Here is a 26,428-nt window from a genome sequence, read left to right on the forward strand (position 1 = left end):
TGAGTGGCAACTTTCAAAGATATATGAACATAGACCCCAAGATCTCTCTGCTCCTCCACATTGCCAAGAACCCTACCGTTAACCCTGTATTCCGCATTCATATTTGTCCTTCCAAAATGGACAACCTCACACTTGTCAGGGTTAAACTCCATCTGCCACTTCTCAGCCCAGCTCTGCATCCTATCTATGTCTCTTTGAAGCCGACAACAGCCCTCCTCACTATCCACAACTCCACCAATCTTCGTATCATCTGCAAATTTACTGACCCACCCTTCAACTCCCTCATCCAAGTCGTTAATGAAAATCACAAACAGCAGAGGACCCAGAACTGATCCCTGCGGTACGCCACTGATAACTGGGCTCCAGGCTGAATATTTGCCATCCACCACCACTCTCTGTCTTCTATCGGTTAGCCAGTTTGTTATCCAACTGGCCAAATTTCCCACTATCCCATGCCTCCTTACTTTCTGCACAAGCCTACAATGGTGAACCTTATCAAATGCCTTACTAAAATCCATGTACACTACATCCACTGCTTTACCTTCATCCACATGCTTGGTCACCTCCTCAAAGAAGTCAATAAGACTTGTAAGGCAAGACCTACCCCTCACAAATCCGTGCTGACTATCCCTAATCAAGCAGTGTCTTTCCAGATGCTCAGAAATCCTATCCCTCTGTACCCTTTCCATTACTTTGCCTACCACCGAAGTAAAACTAACTGGCCTGTAATTCCCAGGATTATCCCTATTCCCTTTTTTGAACAGGGGCACGGCATTCGCCACTCTCCAATCCTCTGGTACCACCCATGTTGACAGCGAGGACGAAAAGATCATTGCCAACGGCTCTGCAATTTCATTTCTTGCTTCCCATAGAATCCTTGGATATATCCCGTCAGGCCCGGGCGACTTGTCTATCCTCAAGTTTTTCAAAACGGCAACACATCTTCCTTCCTGACAAGTATCTCCTCGAGCTTATCAGTCTGTTTCACACTGTCCTCTCCAACAATATGGCCCCTCTCGTTTGTAAATACTGAAGAAAAATACTTGTTCAAGACCTCTCCTATCTCTTCAGACTCAATACACAATCTCCCGCTACTGTCCTTGATCGGACCTACCCTCGCTCTAGTCATTCTCATATTTCTCACATATGTGTAAAAGGCCTTGGGGTTTTCCTTGATCCTACCTGCCAAAGATTTTTCATGCCCTCTCTTAGCTCTCCTAATCCCTTTCTTCAGTTCCCTCCTGGCTATCTTGTATCCCTCCAGCGCCCCGTCTGAACCTTGTTTCTTCAGCCTTACATAAGTCTCCTTCTTCCTCTTAACAAGACATTCAACCTCTCTTGTCAACCATGGTTCCCTCACTCGACCATCTCTTCCCTGCCTGACAGGGACATACATATCAAAGACACGCAGTACCTGTTCCTTGAACAAGTTTCACATTTCACTTGTGTCCTTCCCTGACAGCCTATGTTCCCAACTTCTGCACTTCAATTCTTGTCTGACAGCATTGTATTTACCCTTCCCCCAATTGTAAACCTTGCCCTGTTGCACGCACCTATCCCTCTCCATAACTAAAGTGAAAGTCACAGAATTGTGGTCACTACCTCCAAAATGCTCCCCCACTAACAAATCTATCACCTGCCCTGGTTCATTACCAAGTACTAAATCCAATATGGCCTCCCCTCTGGTCGGACAATCTACATACTGTGTTAGAAAAGCTTCCTGGACACACTGCACAAACACTACCCCATCCAAACTATTTGATCTAAAGAGTTTCCACTCAATGTTTGGGAAGTTGAAGTCACCCATGACTACTACCCTGTGACTTCTGCACCTTTCCAAAATCTGTTTCCCAATCTGTTCCTCCACATCTCTGCTGCTATTGGGGGGCCTATAGAAAACTCCCAACAAGGTGATTGCTCCTTTCCTATTTCTGACTTCAACCCATATTACCTCAGTAGGCAGATCCCCCTCGAACTGCCTTTCTGCAGCTGTTATACTATCTCTAATTAACAATGCCATCCCCCCCACCTCTTTTACCATCCTCCCTAATCTTGTTGAAACATCTATAACCAGGGACCTCCAACAACCATTTCTGCCCCTCTTCTATCCAAGTTTCCGTGATGGCCACCACATCGTAGTCCCAAGCACCGATCCATGCCTTAAGTTCACCCACCTTATTCCTGATGCTTCTTGCATTAAAGTATACACACTTCAACCCATCTCCTTGCCTGCAAGTACTCTCCTTTGTCAGTGTTACCTTCCCCACTGCATCACTACGTGCTTTGGCGTCCTGAATATCGGCTTCCTTAGTTGCTGGACTACAAATCCGGTTCCCATTCCCCTGCCAAATTAGTTTAAACCCTCCCGAAGAGTACTAGAAAACCTCCCCCCCAGGATATTGGTGCCCCTCTGGTTCAGATGCAACCCGTCCTGCTTGTACAGGTCCCACCTTCCCCAGAATGCGCTCCAATTATCCAAATACCTGAAGCCCTCCCTCCTACACCATTCCTGCAGCCACGTGTTCAACTGCACTCTCTCCCTATTCCTAGCCTCGCTATCACGTGGCACCGGCAACAAACCAGAGATGACAACTCTGTCTGTCCTGGCCTTTAACTTCCAGCCTAACTCCCTAAACTTGTTTATTACCTCCACACCCTTTTTCCTACCTACGTCGTTGGTACCAATGTGCACCACGACTTCTGGCTGCTCACCCTCCCCCTTCAGGATCCTGAAGACACGATCCGAGACATCCCTGGCCCTGGCACCCGGGAGGCAACATACCTTTCGGGAGTCTTGCTCCCGACCACAGAATCTCCTATCTATTCCCCTAACCATTGAATCTCCTATTACTATTGCTTTTCTATGCTCCCCCCTTCCCTTCTGAGCCCCAGAGCCAGGCTCAGTGCCAGAGACCTGGCCGCCGGGGCCTTCCCCCGGTAGGTCATCCCCCCCAACAGCATCCAAAACGGTATACTTGTTTTGAAGGGGAACGGCCACGAGGGATCCCTGCACTGTCTGCCTGTTAGTTTTCTTTCCCCTGACTGTAACCCAGCTACTCTTGTCCAGTACCTTGGGTGTGGCTACCTCCCTGTAACTCTTCTCGATAACCCCCTCTGCCTCCCGGATGATCCGAAGTTCATCCAGCTCCAGTTCCTTAACACGGTCTCTGAGGAGCTGGAGTTGGGTGCACTTCCCGCAGGTATAGTCAGCGGGGACACCAGTGGTATCCCTCACCACCCACATCCTACAGGACGAGCATGCAACTGCCCTAGCCTCCATCCCCTCTTACTTTACAGAATTAGCTGCCCCGTGGACCAACTGGACCTCTGCCCTCCGACTCTGCTTCCAGTCAGCTGTACTCTAAACTCCTGGCTCCCTTCACGCTCTTTGATAAATATAGGAAATGAAATGTAAGGAGCACCTTACTCCCTCCTCACCTAACTCCCTCAGTCACCAAACTCACTGTAGCACTCAAAATGCAACAAGCTCAGCACTCAGTGCAAACAAAAGGGTGGTTCATCTAATGTGCACAAAACACAAGGGGCAAGATTCTCCATTGCCCGATGCCGATATCGTAATCGGAGATTGGGTGGAGAATGGGCTCTGACGTCCAAATTATGGCCGGTGTCGGTTTGAAGTCGGTCAGCCATGCTCCGTCCCCTCCAAAATGGCATCATCGTGTCACGCGCCATTGCAATGGCATTGGCACCTCATTGGAGGGCCCTCCCATGATGCTCCGCCCCGATGGGCCGAATTCCCGACCATGCGGGACACGTGTGGTCTCAGCGGTCGGGAAGCCGGCATGACAGCTGTGGACTGTCTGCAGCGCAGCCACAGATGGCCAGGATCCATGCCGCTGGCTATGGGGGGGGGGGGGGGGGGCTTCCGTGAGGGCTGGGGGGTGGGACTAGTGGGGAGTGGCCGGGGGAGGGCTGTGGAGTCACAGATGGCGGGTTGGGTCCGCTCAAGGCCGACGTCATGTTTTATGGCCCGACAGCTGTAGGTCATTCCCGTGCGCATGTGTGGCCCGAGTCCTTGCCATTCTCTGGCCGTTTTCGGCGCGGGAGCCGGGAGTTTGACCCTCTGCCGCTGCTAGCCCTTCACCAGTCCCAGAATTGGTGAGGGTACAGCGCTAAATTTTGCATCGTGAAACGCCCGCAAATTCTCCATTCGAGCCAGCACTTAGCCGCTGAAACGGAGAATCCAGCGCAAGGATTTTTTTTAAGTAGCTCCCAAACTGCGTACTCCGTTATTCTAAGCTACATAAACCCTTCTCTACCCCAGCACAAATCCACAACCTTGATCACCTTAGAAGGACAAGGACAGCAGACACATGGGAAGCTGACCACCTGCAAGTTCTCCCTCAGGCCACACACCATCCCGGCTTGGAACTAGTCCATTATTCCACCACTGTTGCTGGGTCAAAAAACTGAAACTCTCTTCCCATCAGCACTGTCGATGAGCCCACAACAGATGGACCGCAGCGGTTCAAGAGGGTGGCTTACCACCACCTTCTCGAGGGCATCTGAGAATGGTGTTCTAGCCAAATGCTGTTCTAGCCAACGAGACCCACATCCAAAAGTTAATAAAATAGCACACCTGCTAGCTTTAATCCATTTGCTTGAATTAGCTTTTTTTTGTTAAAAAAAATCTGCCATCCAGACAGTTTAACTGTTCACAGTTCCAGAAAGTGAAAAGACTTTTCTTTTTGTCTCCATCTGTAAGAATTTCTAATAGTGTTGGCAAAAAGCAGAAGCAGTAAGTGTGGCACAGGGTTTCTAGTGGTGCTCAGCAGGGATCTGTCACTCAAGGAGCATGCTCACAGCTGTGTGCATTCCCACAATATAAGAACTCTCTCTTGGAAGAGAGAATTGTCGGTTGTTGAGGCAGAGACTGGGGACAGAGGAGGCTGCCAGCAGAGACCTGACACTGGACCCATCCTGCCTGGGGGAGGTAAGAGCATCGGGACAAAAAGCCTGTCATTTGCTGAAAAAATGCTGATAAACTTATTATTATGAGGGGGGATTAACTGAGTCCAAAAGGCTACTTTGCCCAACAAACATTTAGGGGGAATGGAGCATACTTGCCATTGCAATCTGATGTGAAAATGTTCAGCAGCAAAATGTTATGAAGTGATTGATCGTGCTGGCTAATTCTTAGTTAAATCGATGACCTTAGCTGTGCTTGGAATTACAGACTTCTAACTGGAAGCAGCATCCACTTGCATCCTCTTGCTGCTGTGGTCTGGGGCTTTGCAGCTTAAGACCTGAGGAGTGGACGTTAATAATAGATGGACGTTTTAAAAAAAAATATCTGTGCAGTTCTGCAGTCGGAGATGGAGAGCGGTGCTGCACAACTTGAATCAGTATCTGGAAGCTTGTGTGTGTGTGTGTGTGTTTTGTTGCTGAACGACCCGGGCTCCCAAGGGAGAGCTGGAAACTGGGAGTGTGCACACCATCCCTCTTCACTGTGTCTCCAGTCTGCCAGGCTGATAAAGTGACAGCACAAAGTGCGAATCTTAAGCAGTGGTATACCCCCCACCCCCTTCCGGTGACTGTGATGAGGGGACAGGCGCTGGTGACAACAAAATGCAGGTGTCTGCACTTTTAATTTGTGTCAGACGTTTCTACTTCACCGAATGACAGCTACCTGCAAATAATGTCCGAAGCCTTTTGTGTGGAGGCGTGTCATTTAAACCTTTACTGACCCTCCCCCTCCCCCTCCACTCTGGTCGATGTCTCCCTGACAGGAAAGCCTGTCAGTCCTGTCCATTTATCGCACATGTTTCCAAGAAAGATAGCCACCTGCCTCCTCCTCCCAGATCCTCCACTAGTTTGCCGTGGATTGCAGCCAATCAGACCAGAACACTCCATTCGGCCCCCCTGAACTGCTCCAATAGCCAATAAAATCATTGATGATCTGGTTTGTGGGCCTTAACCCTACTCCCCTGCCTGCCCCGCCCAACCCTCGACTCCCCCCTTGACCCTCAAAGTTCTGTTCAACTCTGGGCCTAGAGTGTATTCACTGACTCCGCCTCAATTGTCCACTGTCTTAAATGTGAGACCCCTTATTTTCAAACCATGCCCCCCCCCCAGTCCTAAATCCGCTCCTCATCCCCCACAAGGGGAAGGGTCCTCTCAGTTTTTCACCCTGCCGAGCCCCCCTCACAATCTTCTGTATTTAAAAGATAATCTCTCATTCTTCTAAACTCAGAATCATGGATCTCTACAGATTGTTGACCTGTTGAGGCTGCAGCCACCCTCCGAAAGAGCACCCAGGTCCACTCCCATGCCCACTCCACCCAATCCCCGTCACCAAATCTGTACATCCCTGGACCCCAATGGACAGTTTAGCATGGTTAATCCACCTAACCTGCACACCTTTGAAATGTGGGAGGAAACCAGAGCACCCAGAGGAAACCCTGGCAGACATGAAATGAAATGAAATGAAAATCGCTTATTGTCACGAGTAGGCTTCAATGAAGTTACTGTGAAAAGCCCCTAGTTGCCACATTCTGGCGCCTGTTTGGGGAGGCTGGTACGGGAATTGAACCGTGCTGCTGGCCTGCCTTGGTCTGCTTTAAAAGGCAGTGATTTAGCCCAGTGTGCTAAACATGGGGAGAATATGCAAATTCCACACAGTCAACCAAGGCCGGAATCAAACCCAGGTCCCTGGGGCTGTGAGGCAGCAGTGCTAACCACTGTGCCACCGTGCCGCCTGCTGAGGGTAGGTCCAACGTGCTCAATCTTTACTTCTAAGACGACCCTTTCATCCCAGGAGTCAGGCCTTAGTGAACCTTCTCTGAATTGCCTCCAATGCAATTGCCTCCCTTAAGTGAGGATACCAAAACTGTACCCTGGTGAGGGGCAATCAGACAGATGCTGATCATCCCTTGACCATTGCTAGCAAGTGCAGAGGTTGGAGGCAGCTGGAGTGCCCTGCGACCTGGACTGCCCAAACACATTCACAAAGGAAGGATTTACTTGCACTGGAGATAGTACAGAGAAGGTTCACAAGATGGTTTCTGAGATGAGAGGGTTGTCCTCTCTCTATGGGAAGTGGAGTAAATTGAGCCTGTACTCTCTGGAGGTTAGAAGAGAGGTGATCCCGTAGAAACATAGAAGATAATGACAGGGTTTGGATGGGGAATCTACAACATGGGGCACAGTCTTAGGTTAAGGGATTTATCGACCGTACATAAACTCTCCACCCTGGTTGGGATGCAACATGCTACTCATTACCTGATGAGATTTATATTTCACCACTTTTCCTGTAATTTCACCCTGGGTAGCTTGCCTATTATAAAGAACAACCTTCGATGGCATTCAGTGTTGCTTATCTGAAACCTCTGTAGATTATATTCCAGTAATTTTGCACTGCTTTCTATCACAACACGTGGATTATCTTGAACTTCGGTATCAATTATGATGCAGGAAGGCAATAAAGGAAAGGCGCGAGAAGTGGCAGCTTGAAAATTGACTCGAAGCAATTTGGAGGAGAGATTTTTTTTCCGGAGGAGGGAAATAGGGTTCGAAAATGTTGGGGGAAGTGCGCAGTGAGGGATGCATTAAATAGTTGGAATTGGCCTTGTCAGTAACTGCAATCACAGTTGGATAATCAGTATTTTCTGCCTAGACTCCCCAATAAACTCCCCAGGGCAGCACGGTAGCATTGTGGATAGCACAATCGCTTCACAGCTCCAGGGTCCCAGGTTCGATTCCCGGCTTGGGTCACTGTCTGTGCGGAGTCTGCACATCTTCCCCGTGTGTGCGTGGGTTTCCTCCGGGTGCTCCGGTTTCCTCTCACAGTCCAAAGATGTGCAGGTTAGGTGGATTGGCCATGAAAAATTGCCCTTAGTGTTGGGTGGGGTTACTGGGTTATGGGGATGGGGTGGAGGTGTTAACCTTGGGTAGGGTGCTCTTTCCAGGAGCTGGTGCAGACTCGATGGGCCGAATGGCCTCCTTCTGCACTGTAAATTCTATGATCTATAAAGAATGAACATCTGGGAGAGCTACCATAGGATTGTTGGTGCCCTGCAGCTGTACCATAACAAGAGTCTGAGCCCTCGGAAGAGGGAATGAAACATTATGGGAAGAAGAAAAAGATTTAAAGAAATCTTCCATTGTAAATAGCACAACTGGCACATAGCTGATGAAATACGGAACAAGAGCAATAAACATCTCTGGATTCATGGGACAAGAAATCAGAGGTTCAGTCCATCGTTTCTTGAAGCATCTCAATTAATCTTTTTGTAACCCTCCAATTATTCAAATACCTACGTGATTTCAAACAACAATTTGTTTTAAGATTGCATATTTGGAATTCTCAATCTCCGAGGACTGTGGGTGCATTTGAGTATATTCAAGACAGACATTGATAATTTTTTTGGTCTTTTAAGGGAACCAAGGGTTATGGCAATAGGAGTGTATAGTGAAATTCAGGTCAAAGTCAGCCATAATCTTATCGAATGACCTACTCCCACTCCTACTTCTTCTGTTCCTTATGTCTTAAAAACAAGTTTAGGCATCCATGGATTTAAACTTGTGTTGCTCCCTGTGGGATTTGCCTTGTTTACGGAAAATTATTTCGGGCCTCGAGGATTGCTCTAGAGGTTTCTGCTTGTTGCTCCTCTTATGGTTCAGGTGATACACTCAGACCCCTCCTATCCAAAATGAGGGCAATCATTCCTATTCTCTTGAACCTCAATTAGTCACCAGGTTACGTTACCTTTTCAGTGAGTAATGACAAATCTGGAGTCTCCATATCGCCACCTTTTTAAATTAGCTGCTCTTTTAAAAAAAAAATGACATTGTTCTCAGTTCGAATTGGCAGTCCTGATTTCCACTGGGGGGGGGGGGGGGGGGTTCATGTGAAACCTTTGCTCTGGCTGGGCTTCTACCCAAAAGCTCTCACTTTTATAGACTTACTGGCCTTCAGAACTGGCTCCAGCTGACATGGCAACTTGAAGCCTTGTCTCCAGCTGACGTGCCAACGTGAACCCCAACTCTATGCCGACATCAGATGACATCAGAATACTAAGGCCATTACCAGCTGAGACCCCAATTCAAATTTTTCAGAGCTAAGGTAAAGAGCAGGGAAATTGGGCTGATTGGATAGCCCTTTGAAATAGCCAGCACAGTGGACTGAGTGGCTTCCTCTGTGTTATTATCATTCTATAATTAAATAATATATCAAATCGTTATGATATTAGATTACTACTTACTGCTGGATGGGAAGAGCACTGAAGTATTCCTGCCCTCAATACATCCACCAAAGCAAAAAGAAAAAATGCCAAAAATACTTGGGTTTCTGTGCGGTCCAAAGCATTCACCTCTCTTTTTCTCACCAGGTGATTGGCTGATCCACTTTTATAAAAAATGTCATTCCTTTCTCAAAGTCAGTGCCCAGAGTGGGCAGGGAAGTCCCCTCATCCATCTCCTTGCTTGCTCCAAAAAAAAACAATTTAAAATTGAATCCAATTCATGGTCCCCACTAGATTCAAGCTGACAAGAACAGACATTACAACTGATCCCCCAGCCGCTTGTTTCTCGTCTATGCGCCGTCCGCTGACGGCGGGATTCTATCCTCCCGCTTGTCAATGGATTTCCCATGCTAACCACCCCACGTCTCCGCAAATCCCACTGGCAGGTGTGCGCAGCCAGCGGGAAAAGTCAATCCCGACGACCCAAGAATCCTGACCATGTTCTCAAGGTTCAAAGGCCAAGAGGAGACTGATTGACCCACTTTTATTGATTCCATTCTAAAATTTACAAAGCCAATGTGCAGAGTGGACAGGGCAAGCCCGTAATCCATCTCATTGCTTTCTCCAGAAACCAATTCAAATTGAATCCAATTCATGGTATCCACAAGAGAGACATACAAGATCCAGGCTGACAAGAAAAGGCATTGCACCTCATTTGGATTTGATCTTAGCCAAAAGGCCTAAAATAAGAATCTTTATTATTGTCACAAGTAGGCTCACATGAACACTGCAATGAAGTTACTGTGAAAATCACAGCGCCACATTCTGGCGCCTGTTCGGGTACACTAAGAGAGAATTCAGAATGTCCAATTCACGTAACAAGCACGTCTTTCGGGACTTTGGAGGAAACCGGAGCACCCGGAGGAAACCCACGCAGACACGGGAAGAATGTGCAGACTCCGCACAGATATTGGCCCAAGCAGGAATCAAACCTGGGACCGTGGTGCTGTGACGCAACAGTGCTAACCACTGTGCTATCGTGCCGCTGACTGACCCCACTGTGCATTTTCTGTTTGCCTTCCTGCGTTTCTGGTTTTCATGCTGTGCTGCTTAGGGAAATGTGTTCCAGTGCAGTGATGTGTAAAATGTATTTATTGAATATAATAATGTGGGGTTTGCAAAGGCTTGAATTTATCTCTGCCGTATGTTGCTACAAGTAATGACTTCTCTGCACCCTGCAAGCCTAATGCTCAGCTCTGCATTCTAGTGGAGTTCATTTATATTTGTGAATTAGGTCTGATTAGCATAAAACATCAATCTGCCCCTTCCTCCTCCCCTAGTCCCAATTATAATCTCCAAACTTCAGACATTTCTTTCAGGTTTGAGCGGAAAACACTCTTTTCTGCTGTATTTGCATAAATAAATTAGATCAAATTAACATAATTCAATAATTTATGATCCCTAAAAAAATGCAGGCTTTTCAAGTTGACTTCATAAAGCTATTTGGTGAGTATTAAGGGAAAAACTTGTGTTAGAACTTGCCTGATTTGCATCCATAAATGAGGTCGTATTACCATAATTTAGTAATACATTATACAGAACAGAATTAACTGTGATAAGTTAGTTTTTTCAAGTAGTGCCAAAGAGACTATTTTATAACCAATTGGACTTTTCCATGTAAATTAATTCCAATTTAGCATAATTGAGCATATGTTACACCAAGTGAATGAATGGGTAAACCTTTGCTGGGTTTTGCTGCGTTTATTTGGCAGATTGAAATGCAAACATATTTGTGCCAAATTCTAGGACTCTGCTCCCATCCTGCAACACAGTGCAACATTACACATGGAGAGGGTCGAGTTGAGATGGTAAAAGAAACACCTTCTGAAAAGCTTAATCAAAACTAGGAGATGCTGCAAGTGCCCAGCAGGGCTGTATGTTTGACGGTGCAATGAATCTTGTAAATATTAGCTGTAATTGTAAATGGGAGTGAGTATCACACAGCTCTGGTAGAAACCGATTTGATTTGCACCTTATCTGATGTCAAATTTAAATGGTCACGTAATGCGCTTTCATGCAATTTTATGAGAAAAGTATATTTTGGGAGGGAAATGCCTGAAGGAGAAAGGGCAGGTTAAGATTTGAAATGTGGCTGTAGAAGGCCCTTCCAAAGATTGACAAGGTCAAGTAAAGATAAGGGCTGGCAAAACCAGAAAAACCAAAGATCAGTAGACTTAAAGTTCAAATCTAATTACTCTTGCAATGACGCAGTTATTGGATTTAAAATGTGGAAACGTTGGGATTAAGTACACCACATGAAGATTAAATCAAATGGAACAAGTGTTTGAAAGATAAAAAAAAGGCAAAAAACACTACATACAGCCTTTGCTCCAAAATGGAGGAAACGACGAGATCTACTGGCAATTCCCAGTCCGAAATGTAGGAAAATTACATTTATTGTTCAAACCCGTAAGCTGAAGCACATCTTGGATGAAGGAATGATATTATGCTTGTCGCTGTTTATATATTTTCAGATTCTGATAAACCTGTCTTGCCTTAAAGTGCATTTTAAATATTTTCTGTTTTTATTTAGCTTTCTGAGCATTTGCAATTTTTCTATTCCATTTCCAGTGTTTTGCAGTTTGCGCTAATTTGTACTGATGCGATGTAGGAGGCTAAAGTTGGGCAAAATCACAGCATTGTTACGATGCAGAAAGAGGCCATTCGGCCCATCGTGTTTGTGCTGGCTCTCCAAACAAACATTATGGCTTGGTACCTTTCCCCTGCCTTTTCCCCGTACCCCTGCACATTGTTTCTATTTAAGTAATAATCTAATGCCCTCTGTTGAACCTGGATTGAACCTGCCTCCAGCACACTTCCAGGCAGTGCATTCCACACTGAACCACTCGATGTGCAAAAAACATTTTTCTCACATCAGATTTGCTTCCTTTCATTTTAAAATGTTTTTATTAAGGGTTTTTCAAATTATATAGAGCAAAGGTAAGCGTGAATGTACGTTGAAAAAATATATATACATTGAACGTCTTCCATTATGTCCATCGGTTGTCTTTCGTTATTTACAGCAGTTACAGTTTCTTGTTTTTCGTTTTCCAGTAGGCCTTGAGTTATCCTCGCCCCCATTTCTTCCTGACAGCCCCTCCCCTTCTAGGCATCAGGCATGCTCCCTTTCCTCGTCGGGTCTTTTATCCTGTTGCTGTTGGATGGCGTGATGCTGTGTATTTTGTTATGTGTTGGGCATGGTTGGGCTTCATGCGTCTTTATCGTCCCCCTCCCTCCCTCTTTCCGTTTGTGTCCGTTTCACTGTGGCTTCCCCTCCCTCTGGCTTATTGCTTGTTGGCTACAAATAGGTCTTCAAACAGCTTGGCGAATGGCTCCCACATTTTAGTGGGACTCTTTGTCAAAGCTCAGCTCGAAACGTTAGCTCTTTTCTCTCCCTACAGATGCTGCCAGACTTGCTGAGATTTTCCAGCATTTTCCCTTTCATTTCAGATCCCAGCATCCGCAGTAATTTGCTTTTATCCAGTGTGAAGAAGTGTTCCCTACTCTGGCCTGTGACCCAGAGTTTAGCTGGGTACATTATCCCAATATTTACACCGCTTTTGTACTGGGCTGCCTTAGCCATGTTGGACTGTACCCAGCGCTTGATACCTGTGCATTTTGGCGATTATTGCCCTCGGCTGCTCTCCAGCCTTGGGTCTTGGGCAGAGCGACCGGTGGGCTCTGTCTATTTCTGGCAGGTTCCCACCAGACTGCCCAGCATTTGGGCCACATAGTCCATGGGGTCCCTGCCTTTGATCCCCTCCGGCAGCCCCACTAACATTAGATTTTCTATCTTCTCCCTCCGACTGCCCTGTGTCATGACCAATCTTGATATTTCCTTCTCCAGGGTGCCGATCCGGTCGCTCTGGTCTGTTGAGGTCTTTTCGAGTTCCTTCATGGTGCTCTCCTGGGCCTCTAATCTCCTCTCTGTCTCGTCCAGGGCCACCTGCATGGTCGCCAGAGCGTCCGCGACGCCGCCCTAACCGCAGCCTGGATATCGGTGTTCATCTCCTCTCTATGATCTCTTAGTTCCCTTGAGAGGAACATCCTCCATTCACCCTCTGGTGGGGGGGGGGGGGGGGGGAGAGATCTCCGTGTGCGATGGGATGGTCCTTCTCGTTCTGGCGTAGACAGAGATTTGGCGCTTTGTGCGCCCGCTGTCTCGTGGCTTTTCCCAATTCTTGTCCCTAAGCGGCCTCTGAAGTTGCTGTTGCTCGGCATCGCCATTCGTGTTGTTGGTTGAGGTGCTGGGATACTTTCTTCCCTGTGTTAGCGGGCTATCGAATAAAAGAGCCTATTTTTGGGTTCGTCAGAGGAAAGCCACCTGATGTACGACTACTCAGCACATCCCCACCACCGGAAGTCCTCATTTGCTTCCTTTGCCCCTGAGCTGCAGGAGGGGTTAGAAGCAGCAGACACAGAGATGTCAGAGGCTGTCGTTCTGCAACCTTATCCCTCTCTGTTATTGGATGATGTGTGCGTACCTCCTTAAGTGGTGTGTACATCCACATTCTATAATTCATCCCGTGCTCCCTTATTTTGTATTCGTTCATGGGATGTAGGTGTTGTTAGCAAAGCCCTCATCTAACGTCCATCCATAATTGCCCTTGAGAAGGCGGTGGTGAACCACTTTGGTCAATCCTGGTATAGAACTACCCATAGTGCTGCAGGAAGTGAGTTCTAGATTTTTCATCCAGCAACTATGAAGAATTGGTGATATGGTTCCACGTCAGGGCGGTAATGGGCAACCTAGGCTATTGAGTGGGCCGCGTGACTGGCCCTCCTTCATCTCGGTGGGTGACAAGATTGAAATCGGGCTTGTTCTCTTAACTACGGCCATTAAGTACGATTGAATATATAGAACATAGGAGCAGGAGGAGGCCATTCAGCCCTTCGAGCCTGCTCTGCCATTCATTATGATCATGGCTGATTATTTCACTCAATAACCAGATCCTGCCCCCCCCCCCACCTCCATATCCTTTGATCCCCTTCGCCCCAAGTGCTACATCTAACTGCTTCTTGAAAACATAGTGTTTTGGCCTCAACTACTCTCTGGGTGAAGGAACTTCTCCTTGTCTCAATCCTAACTGGTCTACCCCGTATTCTCAGACTGTCACCCTTGGTTCTGGACATCTCACAATTGAGAGCCTCGTTCTTGCATTTCTCCTGTCTAGTCCTGTTAGAATTTTATAGGTTTCTATGAGATTCCCCCTCATTCTTCTGAACTCCAGTGAATACAGTCCTAACCAACTCAATCTCTCCTAATATGTCAGTCATGCCATCCCAGGAATCAGTCTAGTAAACCTTCTCTTTAGTAAGGACATCTTCCTCAGATAGGGAGACCAAAACTGCACACAACATCCCAGGTGTAGCCTCACCAAGGCCCTATATAATTGCAGCAGGCCATTCCTGCTCCTGTACTTGAATCCTCTCACTATGAAAAGCAACATACCAATTGCCCTCTTTACCGCTTGCTGTACCTGCATGCTTGCCTTCAGCGACTGGTGTACGAGGACACTCAGGTCTCATTGCACATCCCCCTCTCCTAATTTATGGCCATTCAGATAATAATCTGCCTTTCTGACTTTTGGACAACCTCGCATTTATCCAAATTATACTGCATCTGCCATTCATTCACCCACTCACTTAGCTTCTCCAAATCACACTGAAGCATCTCTGCATCCTCCTCACAGCTCACCCTCCCACCCAGTGTTGTGTCATCTGCAAATTTGGAGCTATTACATTTTGTTCCCTCATCTAAATCATGAATACATACCAAATATTTCAGCACCAGTTTTGAAAATGCTTAATCATTCAAATATTAATAGAGCTGTCATCAACTACAAGTGGTAAAAACAAAATAAGTATTTACGCTTGGTTGAATGCAGAGGGAGCGTGCAGCTCTCTGTCAATGTTATGAGCAATCGGCACGCACCTCGCTTCACTTGCTTTTGCTTTGCATGTGTATCACTTCAGTTATACCGGTAGGAAAAAAGCTATCCAGGTGGCAACCAATGGAATGTGGAAACTCTGCACATGGGCAACAGTGAACAAAATGCCTCGTGGGCCGGACGCAGAACCCAGATGAGCCACATGTGACCCCCGGGCCATTGGTTGCCCCCCACTGAGCCAGGTTGATATGTGATTTTTAAGGTGAACTTGCAGGTATTGGTATCCCGTGAGCCTGCTGTCCTTGTCTTTCTAGGTAAAATAAATTATAAGTTTGGAAGGTGTTGTTCAAAAAATTGCTGCAGTACATCTTATACGTGCTGCATGCTGCAGCCACAGTGTGCCAGTGGTGGAAGGCCTGAATGTTCAAGGTGGAGAGTTGGGTGTCAATCAAGTAGGCTGTTTTTCCTGGATGGTTTTTGTGGTGATATATGCCTGTGAATAATATTGCATACACTCAGCAATGTGACCTCCCACCAGCAGGTGGTGTCAGACGTTCAACAGTTGGTAGTAAGACGTACACCAGGACAGTCGCACATCGGGTAGTTCCAGAGCAACCTAGTCTGTATAGCATTCTGCATGTTATCCTTCCACGTGTTAATTAATAAATCATCATTCTAAGTATGTCATCAGCAGTTCTGTATGAATCATGGGAAGGGCAAGACAACAGACCCCAACAGTGTTGAGTTTCTTGATTGTTGGCAAGAGGAGAATGGCACACTCCTGATTTGTGTGTTGTATACGGTGGAAAAGCTTTGGTGAGTCAGGAGCCAAATTACTCACCACAGAATTCTCAACCTCTGCCCTGCTCTTGCAGCTGCAGTATTTATTTGGCTGGTCCTGTTTCTGGTCAGTTGTAAGCCCCAGGAGATCAATAGTGGTGGACTCAGTGATGGCAATGCCATTGAACATCAAGGGGACATGATTGGATTCTCACTTGATGGCCAGTGCAGAGTGAGCTGAAGGGCCTCTTTCTATAATGTATAGTTCTATGACTCTCGTTGGAAATGGCCATTACCTGGTACTTGTGTGATGTGAATGTCGCATACCACTTATCAATCTAAGCCTGATGTCCAGCCCTTGCTGCATCAGTATCTGAGGCATGAATGGAACTGAACACTGTGCCATAGTCAGCGAATATCCTCACTTCAGACTTTATGAAGGGAAGGTCATTGATGAAGCAGCTGAATGAAGATGGTTCAGGCGAGGATATTACCCTGGGGAACTCCTGTAGTGATGCCCGGGACTGAGATGGCTGAACTCCTTTGTGCAAGGTATGACTCCAACAAGTGGAGTGTTTTTCCCCGATTCCCATTGACTCCAGTTTTGCTAGGGCTCCTCAGTCAGATGCTGCCTTGCTGTCAAGGACAGTCCCTCTCACTTCGCCTCTGGAGTCTAGCTCTTTTGTCCATGTTTGGACTAAGGCTGTAATGAGGTCAGGATCTGGGTGGCCCTGGTAGAACCCAAATTGAGCGTCAGTGAGCAGGTTATTGCTGAGTAACTGTCTCTTGACAACAGCTACCACCACTTTGTTGATGATTGAGAGTAGACTGATGGGGTGGTAATTGGTCCATTTTCAATTGACCTGTTTTTTTATGGACAGGACACAACTGGGAAATGTTCCACCTTGTCGGGTTGATGCCAATGTTGCAGCTTTAATGGAATGCCTTGGCTAGGGATACAGCTTGTTCTGGAGCACAAGTCTTCAGCACTAGTGGAGTGTTGTTAGAGCACATAGCCTTTTGCATCCATTCAGCTCAATTTAATTGGCTGAAATCTGGCATCTATGATCCACTTGTCACTTGTGGTGGACGATGGTTGCAAATGTTTGAGCTTTGTCTTTTGCCTTGCGTGCTTGTTGGTTCTCCCCCCCCCCCCCCTTTGAGGATATTTGTGGAGTTTCCTCCTCCTCTTAATTTTTTTAAATTGTCCACCATTATTGAGCATTGGATGCAGCAGCACTTGAAGCCGAGGTGGTCGCCTGGCTTGATGGAACCTCCGCTACCATCCCCCTTGCGCCAATTCCACCCCCACCCCCACAAGGCTGTTTCTGTGGTAAATGAATCTCACTGATAGCGTGTCAAGCTCTCAGTGACTGACAGAGAATTAATTGTAGCAGTGCTGACGCTGGTGTGTGTGCTGCAGTCTGCTCGATACTGGAGCAATCTTCCTGGACCCAACAGCATCCACTGCTGGTGCACACTGACCCTGGGCACCTCCCTGCCTCTGCTGCAGTCTGTAATTGCAGAAGACCGTGTTCAAATCAGGCCAGAAGGGGATCGCAGCTCCTGCCTTTTTATTTTCAAATGATGCCAATGTATGTGGCGAGGACTTAATCTACTCAACAACACTCTGGGTATAAATTTCACACAATTGACAAAGCACTGAAATGTTTGTGAGTGCTTAGACCACAGATCAATGGAATGTGTAGGGGAATACAGTATCAAATAGACAGACCAGGCAATTAAATATGCAATTAATAGAAAGTACTTTTGACTTTCAAAGCTGTGGGGATTATTGGGAGTGAACCTTTGATGTATTTTTGTTTTAGAAATTTAAAAGCACCCTGTTTGTTTGGTATTGTTGCCAGTTATTTGGTGCTGTTCATTGTACTTGGAGTTCCAATTTCTAAATGATCCATTGATTAATTTCTGTCCAACCATTTTCTGCGGCCAGTAGTTCCCCTGCTGACTGGGATGCTGAAATTTGAAGCCTCTCTTTGGTCTGTCTACTTTTTTTGGACCAGTTGAATTGCTATCCCCCCCCCCCCACTTCTTCCCCTCCTGAAAATGAAAACTCCGGACGCCAGGGCCAAATATAAACACCTCCCCAGTCACCATCAGCTAACCCAGCACATGCCAGAGCTTCAAAACGAGGTCCTGATTCATTTGTACTGGCAGAGACCTGCAAAATATTAGTGGTGAAATTAATGGGCGGGATTCTCCGTTAGCCGACTCCGAAATCGGGAAATGTGATTTGGTGGAGAATAGCTTCCGGCGCCAAAATCCCGGCTGGCGCTGATTTGACACCAAATCGCGATTCTCTGTCACCTCAAAAACGGCGTCAATGTGTCTCACTCCACACGTACAGTAGGCACCGTTTGCATATCATTAGCGGGCCTGACCCGGTATTCTCCGGGGCCTCCGCGATTCTCTGCTTCCGATGGGCCGAGTTCCCGACGGCGCGGTTCACTTGTGCTTTTAAAAACCGTGAAACTGGCGTGGCGGCTGCTGAGGGAGAGAGAGGGGGTACGGAAGGTGTCCAACATCGCCATAGTTTGCTGATAGTTGTGCCGCTGGCCGGGGGGGGGGACTGGGGGGGGAGTAGTGGGGGGTTGCCAGGAGGTGGGTTGTGGGGTCGGGGTGGACGGGCGCTGAACACCGTTGTCACAGCCGGCAAGACAGCCATGCAGCTGCGCACACTGCTAACAGCCCACTTTGAATCCGGTGCCACGGGTCGTATAGGTGCCCCCGGTACCCACCCAGGGTACCTTCTGGCCCCAGGTAACCCAATAGCCGAATGGGCGCACTCCCGCACAACCAGTGCCATCTTGTTGGCTGGGATGAGCACGTGTGGGGAGTGTAATGTGGATGTGCAGCTGCAGCTTGTTAGCCTCCCGAGTGTCAATCCCAGACCCGGAGAATCCCACACTGATTTTCACTCGCGGTACCGGTGCTAGCCCCTTAATAATAGCAGAACAGCGGCGCCACGTTTTCTGTCGAGAAGCCCACGGATTCTCAGTTGGCGTCAACAGTTAGGGCGGAATTCTCCATCCCCAACACCGATTTTGAGCAGGCGGAGAATCCCTTTTGATGGCAAAATGGAGGGCGGTGCCTGTTTGACGTACGTTCACACGTTCGCATGCTCCGCCCCCCCCCCCCCCCGCGCCACATGCCATTGGGACGGTCTCAGTGCGTCACCTGAAGGCCCTCCCCCGATGCTCCGCCCCTGATGGGCTGAGTTCACAACGGCGCGATTCACTTCTAGTCCCAGCTGTGCGGGAACCTCGCATGGCGGCTGCAGACTGTGTCCAGCACCGCCGCAGTCAGGCGGGAACCCTGCTGCTGACCGGGGGGGGGGGGGGGGGCTTTGGCGCGGGATGGGGGGACTGTTGGAGTTGGCAAGGGGGTGGCCGGGGGGGGGGCACTATCTGGCAGGTCGGGTCCGCGCTTGGCCACATGCACATGCGTGGCCATGGACCCGGGTCCGCGCTTGGCCAGTTCCATGTTCTACGTCGCGCCGTGCACATGCGTGGCCATGGACCCGGGTCCGCGCTTGGCCAGTGCCATGTTGTACGTCGCGCCGTGCACATGCGCGGCCATGGACCGGGGTCCGCGCTTGGCCAGTGCCATGTTGTACGTCGCGCCGTGCACATGCGCGGCCATGGACCGGGGTCCGCGCTTGGCCAGTGCCATGTTCTACGTCGCGCCGTGCACATGCGCGGCCATGGACCCGGGTCCGCGCTTGGCCAGTGCCATGTTCTACGTCGCGCCGTGCACATGCGTGGCCATGGACCCGGGTCCGCGCTTGGCCAGTGCCATGTACTACATCGCGCCGTGCACATGCGCGGCCATGGACCCAGCAATTCTCTGGCTGTTTATTTCGTGGAGGCCGGGAGTTTTACGTGGTGCAGCTGCCAGCCCCTCACTGGTCGCAGCATCGGTGAGGGGGCGCCGCTGATTGTTACCACGTAAAACACCGCAGGTCCTCCGCACTTATCCTCAGGATCGGAGAATCTGGCCCAGTATCTTTATTGCAACAGAATTTCTTTCAGCATGGGGCGCGGGATTCTCCGATAATGGGGCTAAGTGTTGACGCCGTCGGAAACGCCGTTTTACGATGGTGTAATCTGGCCGCTTGGAGCAGCGATCCTGTGCCGCATAGGGGGCCAGCATGGCACAGGAGCATTTCACACAGCTCCAGCTGCCGATACGGGCTCCAGCACGGCACAGGAGCATTTCACACAGCTCCAGCTGCTGATACGGGCGCCAGCACGGGCGGCGCAGGTCTGCGCATGCACGTGGGTTGCCTTCTTTGCGCCGGCCCCCGGGCAACATGGCGGAGTCCTACAGGGGCCCGGCACGTAGGAACATAGTCGCCCCCTGGGATTAGCCTGCCCTCCGATTGGTAGCCCCTATAGCGGGCCTGGCCACCGTGGAGGCCCCCGCCCCTCGGAGTCGGATCCCCCCCTCCCTCCCCCACACCAGGACGGCCCCCGCAGCCAGAACGCCGAGATCCTGCCGGGTAGGACCACACGCGAACGACGCCGGCGGGACTTGGCTGAACCCGGCGAACATTCGGCCCGTCGATCGTGGAGAACCGCCGTGGGGGCCACATTGAGCAGCCCCCGACTGGCGCCGCCGCGACCACGCTGGCGCCATTGCCGCCGATTCTCCGGTCACCGGAGAATCGCCGGCCCAGTGTCGGAGCGGCGTCGCGGGATTCGCCCAGGATTTCAGGTGTGCAGGAAGTTTACCGGCAGCATTTTCAAGAAAGACAGCAGCCCTCAGTAGCAAGTTTATCCTCTGCACATTGGATGGAGCATGTGCCAACTGGACCAATAGAGAATGAGATGGTTGACTTGGGATGATAGGATGGACACAATGGGCGGTAGAGGCGGCTCATCATTGGCTGCTGGCGGGATCTTCCGGTCCCACCCATGTCTTTGGCATTTTGCGTGGCTCACCTGTCCCGCCAGGGTCGCCTTTGGCAAGACTGAAACCTGCCGGCTGGAAAAAAGCACAAATACAATTGTGGGGGGAAGGAGGGAAAGAGAGAGAGAGAGTCGGTGTACGTCAGCCTTTGCAGGGGTCACAGGACCGAGGTCAGCAGCAGTGAGACTGACTGATTTGTGTTTAGCTTCCCAGAATAGGGGTGCCCTGGCCAATGGCAATTCCAAATAGATAAAACGTGCACCAGTAAATTGTTTCTCAGTCAAGTTCAGTAACCAGAGCAGACAGACTGGGAAAAGGGGAGATAAACAGAGAGGTTTGCTGTTTTAAACAGGTTCTGCTGAATTGGAGACAGCAGAGCAGGTTGGTATCAGTCAATTCAAAGGGGAGGCTGATGGTTTAGTGCACGTTTAGTTTGGGGTGCAGCCTGACGGACGATAATTTACATTTTTGGTCCTGCAAGCTTTGTGGAAGTTGGATTTAGAAGTGGCACCAGTTGAAAATGCCTTTTCCTGGATGGGGCAGAGGTATTTTCATTCAAGATGGAGGAAGAAACACCAGAGAGTTAATTTTCATGTTCATCCTACGTTTTCTGGTGTTATATTTAAGCAACCATTGACCTACCTGAAATAAGTATTTTAATAACTCTGTGGAAAGTTGTTGTAACTGAAGATGGATTTATTTACTTTTATACAGGAGTCTGTGAAATGCAGCATCTGGCTCCCAGTGCAATCCTAGCTGGGAGGACCTCTTTCTTTCCAGGCCCCGAGTTGGGCCTGCTTTTATACTTTTCTCGTAACGAGCCCCACGTGGTTGGGCTCCGCCCCCGCCCCCCCTTCCTGGGGACCTCATACTCCACGGGTCCCACGGGGAAATTCATGATTGTTTCCTCGTGGGGGTTATGAGACCCACCACCCCACTGCTTTGCCCGTGGCTCTGCATCCACCTGTGGTGGCTCGTGGTCGGGTGGAGTGTAACGAGTCGCTTTACACCATTTTCTGGCAGACCACCCGAAGAGGAATCATCGGGACCTCGGTTAATAGCCAGTGCGGTCACCTCCGCGTCCATGTCTGAACCCGAGACACGATACTCTACTGTGCTGGGGGGCAGCAACCCAAATGCTGGGCCCTCAACCTGAGGGGTGGTTCCTTCTGTGGCAACAACGGTACAACCACCGGTGGGGGGGGGGGGTCTCCACCGGAGGACCCGCTCCTGGTTAAGTGGTCCAAATGTTTAAGAGTCTTTCCTTGGACTCGGACCTTATTTGAGACTGGGCCAGTCCAATCCAGTAGCACTCACGGAAACCACAACAGACCATCACCAAAATTGAATGCAAAATGGCGTTCCCCAGTGCGAAACGCGCGCTCCGGTTATTCCCAAGGCTGGAGAGGAGCCGCTGACGGAGCTTTCTGAAATTCCTGGCACACCAGGCAGTCTTTTACAACTCCGTCAATACCTGGCCATCAAACATAGTTCTGGGGCAACATTTTCATCTTCAATGCCTCCGGAGAGCCAGCGTGCAAGTCCTGGAGCAGAGCTTCCTGACTCTGTGGGAGAATGACCACTCGAGCACCCCACAATATTTCACTGATCTTCCAAGCTAAGCTCGGACAACTTTAGAGTGAAAGGCTGAAGAGTCACTGGAAGGGTTTCCTTTTTACAAAGGTCGAGTAGAATAAGACGAAGCTTCGCCATCACTGGGTCCTGCTGTGTCCACGCACACGTCCGAGCAGCTATCACCAGTAAGGTGTTCATAAAATTTAACATCGCAATCACCTCCTCTTCAACAGGTGGGGGCAGGGTCCTCGGGGGCAAAGGCAGGCAGCTGAGGGTGTCCGCATGGGCAATTTTGGTACCCGGGCATGTCAGAAAGTGTATTTGTAAGCAACAAGCAGGACTGCCCAAACTGCTGGTACCTGGCTGACGTATTTGAAGGGATGTTCTTGTCCACCCGGAAGAGGTTGAGCAACAGCTTGTGCTCCATATGCAAACTGATAGAATTTCTGTGCATATCAGCGCTCGGCATCCGCCAGGGCTATCGTCCCACGCATGGGCCAACACTGCTCCGATACCAGAAGATGAAGCATCACACGTTAAAAGGGGTTGGTTTGAAAATAGATGCCTCTCCTACGGCCACAAATTCCTTGTCCTGAGAAGCGCCCAGCACCACTCCTAGTCCTCTCACAACGACATATTCAGCGGAGCCAATAGAGGGGCCAGGGTGGTGGTAAACCTGCCAGAATAATTCACTGGGCCCAAAAATGACCGGAACACAGTGTCGTTCTGTGGGGTAGGGGACCCCTTAATAGCACAATCTTTATCCTTGACTGGGTGCAGCCTATCACTGGCCACCTGGTAATCGAGGCAGGTCACTGCTTTGACACGGAAAACACACTTACTGCGCTTCAGGCTGAAACCCATGTGGGAAAAGCGGCAGAGTACTTCCTGAAGGTTTGCCATGTGATCCTGCTCCGTTTCACCAGTGATACGAACACGGTCCAAATAGACGGATAATTTCGGCAGGCCCTGCAAGATGCTTTCCAGCGCACGCTGAAATATCGCGGGGGCCGATGGATCCCCAAATGGAAGGCGGCATAACCAAACAATCCCCGATGCGTGTTAATTTTGGCTCCAGGTCAAGCTCCACCTGCAGGTGCGTGTGGCTCATGTCCCTCTTTGTAAAAAAACTGCCTCCGGCCAACAAAGTGTATAAACCCTCGACCCAGGTGGACAAGAGCATCCTTCCAAATGCATCGGCCAGGTACCATCAGCTGGATGGTTTTATCAGGCTTCATCACCGGCATCACAGGCGTAGCCCATTCCACAAACTGTACGGGTCCTATAACCCCCAGATCTTGCAGATGTCACCGTTCTGCATCCACTTTTGGAAGCAGCATATTGGAGATAGGCCTCGTCCTGAAATACCAGGACTGAGCAGCAGGATCCATATTGGTATGGGCCCTGGCACCCTTTATCCTGCCCAGACCCTCCCGGAACACATCCGGACATTTATTCAACACATCATAAAGATTTCCTGATCTCATCTGGTAGACCTGATGCCAATTGAATCTAAGGACTGTCAGCCAGTCTCTTTGCAGTAAATTGGGCCGGATTTTGTACGACCACCAAGGGAAGGCAGACCAACTGCTGTTCACACGTCACTGGCGTCATTATTGATGCGACCATCAATTCACGCGAGACAGAGAGTTGAAGTGAACAGTAGCTTTAATTGACTAGAACAGTGCCTGCCTGCGACTGCTCTGCTAGTGAGAGCCGCCTACAGGGCAGTTGCTCTTTATACCACCCCTCAAGGGGTGGAGCCAGGGGCGGGGCCCACAAGAGCACCAACATGATACATTCTATGTCATATTGTACAATGGTCCATAGGTGGAGCCCACATGGGCAACAGCGTGATACAATGTAATACATGGTGAATGGTTAGTACAATACGTTCACCACATTCACCCCCTGTTACAAAATTGAAGTCCGGGGGTGCTGAAGGGTTCAAAAGGGGCTTTTCACAGTAACTTCATTTGAAGCCTACTTGTGACAATAAGTGATTATTATTATTAAAAGGTTCAGTCTGTCCGGCGCCCTGATCATGCACTATGAACGCCGGAGCTCTGGTATCGCAGCTGGCCCGGGTGTCGAACTCATCCGTGCGGGTATGGGTGGTGAAGCCGTCAGTGTGGGCACAGACGCGGACTTCGGGAGCGTGTCTTCTGAAGCTTTGTTCCTGTGGGTCGGTGAAGGGGGGGGAGGGAGTATAGGAGGGCGTGCGGAGGCCATGTAGGGGCAGGGCCGCTGGTCGGCGTAGGTTGGGGGCGGTAGGTTGGGTTGGTGGTAGTGACGGAACCTGCGGGTGCCAGGTCCCGGATGGAAACCGTATCCTGTCGCCCGTCGGGGTGTTCTACATATGTGTACTGGGGGTTGGTGTGGAGGAGCTGAACCCTCTCGACCAGGTGGTCGGACTTATGGCTCCTGATGTGTTTGCGGAGTAAGACGGGCCCCGGTGTCTTCAGCCAGGATGGAAGCGAGACCCCGGAGGTGGATTTCCTGGGGAAAACAAACAGGCAGTCATGAAGAGTCTCGTTCGTGGTCGTGCTAAGAGGGACCTAATGGAGTGGAGCGCGTCGGGGAGGATCTTCTACCAGTGGGAGATTCCGAGACCGTAGGGCCAGGAGGACGGCCTTCCAGACCGTCGTGTTCTCCCTCTCCACCTGCCCGTTTCCCCAGGGGCTGTAACTGGTTGCCCTGCTCAAGGCAATGCCCTTACTGAGCAGGTACTGACGCAGTTTGTCGCTCATAAATGAGGAGCTCCGGTCACTGTGGACGTAAGTGGGGAAACCGAACAAAGTCTTAATGACGGTGGCCGCGGTCATATCGGGGCAGAGGGATTGCAAAGGGGAAGCGGGAGGACTCGTCAACGACGTTTAGGGAATACGTATTGCGGTTGGTAGAGGGGAGGGGCCCTTTGTAGTCGGTACAAAGGGCCGGAATGCCTTCAACAGGTGGGCCTTATACAGTTGATAGAAGTGCGGCTTACACTCTGCGCAGATTTGGCAGTCCCTGGTCATGGCCCTGACCTCCTTGGTGAAGTGGGACAGGTTGCGGGCCTTGATGTAGTGGAGAAGCCGGGCGATCCCCGGGTGGCAGAGGTCATCGTGAAGCCGGGCGATCCCCGGGTGACAGAGGTCATCGTGGATGGCCCGGAGTCATTCATCTTGCGCGCTGGTGCACTTGCCGCGGGACAGGGCATCTGGGGGCTCGCTGAGCTTCCCAGGACGATACACTATATCGTAATTATAGGTGGAGAGTTCGATCCTCTGTATTCGATCACTGTGTATTATCAATCATGAACGCTACTGACCGTTGGTCGGTGACGAGGGTAAACCTCCTACCAGCGAGGTAGTGCCTCCAGTGCCGCACAGCTTCCACGATGGCTTGACCGTCTTTTTCAACTGAGGAGTGTCGAATTTCGGAGGCGTAGAGGGTACGGGAGAAAAATGCTGCTGGCCTGCCTGCCTGGTTAAGGGTGGCGGGAAGGGCGACCTCTGACGCGTCGCTCTCCACCTGGAAGGGGACGGACTCGTCCACCACGTGCATCGTGGCTTTGGCAATATCTGCCTTGATGCGGCTGAAGGCCTGGTGGGCCTCAGCCGCCAATGGAAAGTGGTGGCCTTGATCAGTGGGCGGGCTTTGTCCGTATAGTTGGGGACCCACTGGGCGTAATAGGAAAAGAACCCGAGGCACCTTTTCAGGGCCTTGGGGTAGTGGGAAAGAGGGAGTTGTAGGAGGGGGCGCAAACGGTCGGGGTCGGGTCCTAGAACTCTGTTTTCCACGACGTAGCCGAGGATGGCAGGTCTGGTCGTGTGGAAAATGCATTTCTCCTTGTTATAAGTGAGGTTGAGGACTTGGGCAGTTTGGAAAGATTTCTGGAGGTTGGCGTCGTGGTCCTGCTGGTCATGGCCACAGATGGTGACGTTGTCCAGGTACGGAAATGTGGCCCACGGCCGGAACAGGACCACCATTCGGTCCATCGTT

At 49.8% G+C, this 26,428-nt stretch overlaps 1 protein-coding gene across 3 annotated transcripts in view; it reads left to right on the forward strand.

Annotated features, from left to right (window-relative positions):
- Positions 1-4,838: 4,838 nt before the first annotated feature.
- The window catches only part of rph3ab (rabphilin 3A homolog (mouse), b), a 388,420-nt gene continuing 366,830 nt past the window's right edge, over positions 4,839-26,428 (forward strand). Inside the window, exon 1 of one of the 3 annotated variants that reach the window (XM_038820309.1) lies at positions 4,839-4,954. The gene's annotated coding sequence lies outside the window, so the exon portion shown is untranslated. The remainder of the gene's footprint in view (positions 4,955-26,428) is intronic. The other 2 variants (XM_038820380.1, XM_038820230.1) reach the window with 2 other exon arrangements.

Source organism: Scyliorhinus canicula, chromosome 1 (genome assembly GCF_902713615.1).
Source record: "Scyliorhinus canicula chromosome 1, sScyCan1.1, whole genome shotgun sequence".
Lineage (NCBI taxonomy): Eukaryota > Metazoa > Chordata > Chondrichthyes > Carcharhiniformes > Scyliorhinidae > Scyliorhinus > Scyliorhinus canicula.